This window comes from Strix uralensis, chromosome 16, assembly GCF_047716275.1.
Source record: "Strix uralensis isolate ZFMK-TIS-50842 chromosome 16, bStrUra1, whole genome shotgun sequence".
Classification (NCBI taxonomy): Eukaryota; Metazoa; Chordata; class Aves; order Strigiformes; family Strigidae; genus Strix; species Strix uralensis.
Window position 1 is genome coordinate 7,200,862 of NC_133987.1, and position 6,725 is coordinate 7,207,586.

Below are 6,725 nucleotides of genomic sequence, written 5' to 3' on the forward strand. Positions count from 1 at the left end.
AAGGCCAGGATTGTCACTGTGTCCCTGCTGCACATGAAAACTCAGTCATAAGCTCCCAATATGGGAGCAGGTACCACTGCCGCCCTCCTGGGCTGGCAGAGGGAGCTGCTCCCACACCGTCCATCCTCATCCTCCTGCTGCAAGAGGGATTTGCTGCTCTGAGCTGCAGAGAGCAGGTCCCTGACTGACGGTGCTGTGCCTGGGCTGCAGATTCCACCGGTGCTATTTCCGAGATGCTGGCAAGCATCCCCTCAAAAGGAAAGAAGCTCAGCCAAGCCTGAAATGACCTGCTGGGGCAGTGTAGGCTCCTTCCACTCTTGTATCATGTGCTGGGATTTATAAAAAAGGGGATTCTTTGCAGGATGGCCTGACCCACGCAGGGTGATGTTCACAGTGCGCTGCTCAGAGACCGCAGCTGGAATACCCCCAAGACCAGGGTGACCCCCAGCCTCTGCCACAGAACACTTGGTTCCCTTTGAGGTCAGGCTGGACCCATGTGTGGAGTCACAGGACAAGACTCTGGGCCACTCATGCGCATCAAGTGATGCTACACATGCCTCTAGCACTGCCCCCCGGCTGTGGCACAACACCCTGGTCCATCCCACGCCTGAAGAATTAAGGTCTTGTTCCTCATGTTTCTGTGGTGCCACTCACTGAACAAGCCCCCGGCCCTCCGCACACCCCCAGACCCCAGTGCAGCTCTGTCCCCTCTCCAGCACAGAAGCCTGGGAGCTTCCTCCAGCCATGGATGCTCCTGTGCATTCTCCAGACTTTGATTAACTCCAGGCTCCTCTCCCCAGCCCCCTGGGAAATAAAAACCTTCAGTGATGCAGATTTTTTCCAGCTGATAGAGAAAGCAGGGGGTGGTGGCCACACTCGCCTCAGAGAAGGGGCTCTGCTGAGGCTGGGGATAGAGCCAGGATGGCTTTTTCTTGTGTGCAAGGTGCCCCTGCATGGCCAAGGATGCTGGCAGCCAGCAGGGTGTCCCTGACCCCCGCGGGTACGTTCATGTCACTTCTGGAGAACTGAGCCCAAGCCACATTGCTGGGAGACGTTTTCTCTTCGAGAATCGCAGATGCCACAGCCTGAGGCTGGCTACCTGCTGTAGCAGCTTCACTGGATCCTTTTGGAAGAGGATATTTGGGGGTTAGGGGGAAGCAGGCTCCAAAAATCCCTGCTCAGGACTGTGGCCAGTCTGGGATTGGTTGATCCTCACAGATGCCTCTGATCCAGGCTTTGAACATGTCACAGTCCAGGGCTGGCGTGACCTAGATTTTGGGGTGATTTGGGGAGTTTCATCTCCAAATGGCTTGGTTGCCAGCCTGGTCAGCATGGCACCACTGACCACTGTGCACTGGGAATGCACCACATCCACATGGCACAGAGAGAGAGCAGGGGGAAATACCCCATCCCAGCATCCCTCAGACTGGGCAGGGCTGGGAACCCAGCTTCTGCCTCAAGCCCCTGTGTCCTGGTGCTTTCTGGAGACACCAAGCAGCTCATATTTCCTTGATGTGCCCCAGCGACCCTCAGTATTTATTGTTGTGTCCAAGATGGCTGAGATTTGGCTACCTTGCCAAATTAGCCAACTCAAAGGTTGTCTCAGCCACATCTGCCAGGCTGACTGCTCTTCTGGGACAGCATGGGGGCCAGGAACAAAATGGGTTCTCAGTCACTGCTCAAACACAACTCAGTATGGAAACCATATGAAAAGGAGGCAAGCCCAGAGATGGAGACATTGCACTGGTCCTCAGGAAGCTGGGCTTCCCCAGCTCTGCCACAGTCCATCGCATGTCTTCTTGGTCACCTCCCTTAATGCCCATGACTCAATTCCATCACAAACTGGTTTCCAGGTCCTAACCCCAGCGCCAAAGCACAGGCATTGGTTTTGATTTCCTAGACTGAGTTGCAAAGCTATGAGCCAAAGCAAGAGAGCGCATCAGTGGTCCCCACAGTGTGAGAAAGCATCCCTTCTCCCAGGAGCTGGTCACCAGAGTGGGCTGAGCCAAGAGAAGAGGATCCAGTAACGAGAGTGCAGCCACCCTGCATGCTAAGCCCCTCTCCATCATCCCTGCCTGCTCATTACTCCCACGGACATGTGCACACACGGTGGCAGGACAGGCGATGCCAAGTGCTCCTTGGGCACCGTCACCTGATCTCTGCAACCCGCTCCAAGCCCGGACAAAAATAAATCCGGGAGCACTGCAGCGGAGCCGCTCTGGCAATGCAGGCCTGGGCTGAGCCCATTGTTCCAGTGATAATGCTAGTTCCGTGACTGATCAGGGAGAAATGCAGATATTCCCCTCGCGCCTCTCCAGCCTCCTGCTGCAGGGAAACCGTGGGTCAGCATCCAGGAGCGGGTGGAAGCATTTGCTGTTGAGCAGAAAAGGACATGTTTTTTCCCCACCATGTTAATTTTCTTGTTGATAGAAGGTTCCTTCCTTGTGGGCAAGGCTAAAATTTCCACAGGGATTATTTTTTCCTTGGAAGTTTTCGTTTGTTTAAGTAGAAGGGCAAAAAAACTCTCACCTTGTATCCTGAAAATCAAGTTTGAAGCTCCACCTCCCCCTGCTCTGGCAGGGCCCATCACCCCTGCTGCGCAGCATCCTTTTGTGACCTAAAATTGGCATCTCATTGCAGCTACCATGGTGATCCCAAGCATGTAAAGAAATACCTATGGAAGGGCATGCTGAGGCCTGCCAAACTCATTTCAGTTGTGGCCTGAGTTGGTGCTTGGTTGCAAGGTATGAAGTTGATGCAGTAGCTGTGGCTTTGACAGGAGCACAGCTAGAGCTGTGTGGCAACCAAGGGGACACCACAGAGTCCCATTGCAATGAGGGCTGGGGAGGACCAGCAATTTGGCATCTTCTTCAGCACTCAACCAAGACACACCTGACACAAGCCAGCCCTGCAAGGGGGATTCACCATTTCCCTGGTACATGCTGGGCTTTCATATGCCCTTGGGTTGTCCTCACACCTCCGATTTCTCCTGTGATGTAGAAATACTACAGAGACTCTGCCCCAAAGGCTCTTTATCTGCAGCATGGAGCCTGGCCAAGCTCAGGATGTGCCCCGACCCTGCACAAAAAGCCCCATGAAGGCTTTGCCACAGGAGCCTCCCACCATCAGAACTGAGATGTGGGCATCAGCTGCACCTCCTCATGCTCCAGGTGGCCAAGTGATTTCCAGGACCCCTGCCCTGAGCAGGAGACAAAGTCCCTCAACATGCACACTCCTTCCAAACAGCCCAGCATGCCCACAGCCTAGCATGGCGCTAAAACAGGAGAAAAAGCCAGATCTGAGCAGAAAACTAAGAGAGGAAGTGCAGCAATACAGTCCTGGAGAAAGCAGGAGCACAACCCCTTGGCTTCCCTTCCCTGCCGCTCCCCTTGCTTTCCAGCGTGCCTCAAGCTCTGAATGTCTCAGCTTTGCGAAGAGCTGATCTCCTGGTGTTTGCTGGGCCACGGCCCCATCCGCATCACGTGAACGACAACTTGAACTCTGGGGCATCCACCAAAGAGCCTCCCTGCCTCTCCCAGCAACACTCCAGGGAAATCACAAGGCATCGGGGTAAGCTGCTCTCCTTGTCCCACGTGGTCCTGGAACAAAAACTCTGCCTGTCCCCATCACACTAGTTTTTTGTCCCTCTCCTCCAAGCCTGACTTCACTTACCCCCTCTCCCCAGGCCATACCTGGTTCTTCTTCTAAAGGCATCATGACTTCACTGTCTATTTTTATCCAGCCCACTGTTAAGTAAAAGCAGTTGACACTGGCTTTTGTAAAAAAAAAAAAAAAAAAATAAAAAAAATCGTTTTTCTTATTGTGTGGGAAAAGATCCATGGGTTGGGTTTTCTTTTTCTTCCCCCTTAACTTGGAGATCTCCCAAAGCAAACAAATGTGGTTAACTGGAAAATAGGATGATTCACCAGTCCCCTGGGCAGATGGTACCCGGGTCCTCTATTCTCCAGCTCCTGGCAAGGGAAAATGCCCCCTATAAAACTTAAAATAAATAGATGATCCCGTATCCATCACGGGATCTGTTTTGCAAAGCCAGCATGTCTTCAATGACCTCCTGCATGTGCCCAGACCACTTGGTTCATTCCATCTTGGTGTCCTGCACCAGAGGGGCAGTCTGGGGTGTGCAGGGTCAGATGGGGGGCACAGGAGGTTTCCAAAGGTTGCAGCCTGCCTGTGGATGTTGGAAGCCAAGCAAGGCACTGGGTTACATCCCCGAGCGAAGGGATGGAGCAGCCTTGAGCCGTCCCAGGAGCTGGAGCAGAGCTGTTGCTGTGTGATGAGGTGTCTCCTCCTCTGTGGAGCATCTGCCACAGTATGCCCTTGCTCTGGGGTGATGAGAAGATGCTGACATACGGAAAAGCTGGCCAGGAGATCCCTGTGGGTTAACAAACAGCGGGGCCAGAGCAATGAAGCAACATTTATCTTCCCTGCAGCCTCTGACATGTGCCACAGAGAGACCGTTTTCTTCACAGTGTGACTCAAATCCCATCTGGACAGTGCAGGAATTTGCTGTCCTTTCCAGACAGGGAAGGCCTGTTTTTAGCTGCCCCCAACTCCTCCCTCCCGTGGGCAATGGGACCGCTCAAGGTTATTCATCCTTATTACATTCCCCTTACAGATACCCAAATGCCAGCCTCACCAGCAGCAGGGCCGTCACTGCGAGGTGGTCTCATCTCAGGGGCGTCCTGAGCCAGCGACGCAGCAAAGTGAAAGGTTCTTGAGGGATGTTGGGGCATCACAACCCCTGAAGCACATCCCACAGGGGAAGTGCTGTCCATCACCAGTGTCCTTCAAGGCAGGAGCTGTGATGGTGGTGCTGGAAGAGGCCTGGTGGGGGGAAAAGGAGCTGAGCAGGTCTTGGGGTGACTGGGAGTGAACTGTTCCTTTTTTGAGATGCTGGTTCCTGGACATCAGGAGCAGGGCTGTGTTCAGGGTCTGCATTTCCCTGCCTGGGACACGACGACAGCAGAGGAGCCCGAAGCAGACTGAGAGGCCAAATTCCCAGCACTTTAAAATTCCCCCTTGGAAGCTTTTTGGCTGCTGGAGGCCTGGGTTATTTCTGGCTGTGCTCAGCAGGAGTGTTTTTCTCTTGCTTTGTAGCAGGGCAGGAATGAACAAACTGCTCAACTCTCTGCTTCCGCAGGACAGCCCCACTGCCCTGGCAGCACCCACATGAGCTGTGTGCCCTCTCCCTGCTCTCCAGGCCAGGGCTGAGCTCCCCAGGGTGGGGATCAGCTCAGGAACTGCTCCCTGTGTGAGCCAGAAATGCACGAAAGTTTCTTCCTCCCTCTCACCTTTAAATCAGACCTTTTCAGCCCCAAGAGGCCAGCAGCTCCCATTTCTCACAACAGGTCTGTCCTGCTCCCTGGACTTGCTCCTGCATCACTGCTGGAGGCACATCAGAGATGTTTGGGTTGCAGAAATGCTTCAGCTTCTCAGAGGGCTCTTGGGAGAGAAAGAACAAGGTTTTTTAAGCAAGCCAGAGACAATAAGCCTCAAAATAAGTGACAGCCGATTGTGGTGTCACCTCATTGCCCACATTGCCACAGTTGCTCTGGGCATTTTAATCAGCTTTGCCCTCCTCCCGTTGCCTTAGTATTTTATTCAGAAGCACCCACTCAACCCCCTTCACGCCTTGGGGTGGGCAGCAACCTGCTGCCTTGGTACCCACTCTTCCGCCTCTGTCCAAATACGTGGCTCTGACAGCCACTAGGTCACCTCTGGAAATGGATTAAGAGGAGGAATCTCATTTTTTATGCCAAATATCTTGAATAAATTGTGCTGTTTCAGGTTTAGAAAGAAAATACAGCCAGCATCCAGGAGTTCCGGTTTGGCAGCAATGTGGGCACCCTGAGAACAGGAGGTGTTTGGGTCTGGGGGGTAAGGAATGGTTTTAGGGCTACAATTGCTCCTCTGAATTCCTCCCCCTGTTCCCCGTGAGGAGGCTGGGAAATGTTGGCTCTGCAGAAGGCTCTGATTTTGCACAGAGATGTTCAATAAGAGTCAGGCTTGTCCTGGAAGGGTTAAGCCCACCCAGTCCACCCAGCCAACTGGTCCCATTCCCCTCCTCAGAGTCCAGCAACGTGGTGTTCAGCTGCAGCAGCAGGAAGGGGGCTGTAGCCCCTGCACCACCCACCCAGCTGCTCTGCCTGCTCCTCCCAGCCAGCTGAACAAGCACCCAGCACCGGGCGATCGTGTGCTTAGTGGTCCTGGGGGCAGAGCAGCGAGGGAGATGGGGGTGAGAGATCCAGCAGTGACCTTAGCCCTGGCATCTGAAGAGGGGTGGGTGGCTGGGACGAGGTGGGTGGTCTCTGGTCCACACCACATCCCTGGAAAGGACAGAGATGTCCACTCCAAGCCTCTCTGCGTGGGAAGCTGGCAGAAGTGCAACTGTCCCAGGGCTGGGATTTGGGACTGCCAAGATTCACTTTGGCCACAAACTTTTTCTGGCCTGCTGCAGCTCAGAGCACAGTGATCGCCAGATCCAGGATCCCAAACTGTCCCACAACTCACCTCAGACTCAGCCCCAGGGACTCCTCGCTTCGATCCAAGTCCCCAGCTGAGCCACAGCAACCTGGTAGACACCACTTAAGATCTCTCCAGAGGGCTCAAGGCAGCTGGAGGGCCCCTTTGGTCACAGCCCAGCCAGTGTGTGGTGGTAGTTCCTGTGGACAGTGGGGACAGGGAGCCTCTGGGATGGTGGCTGC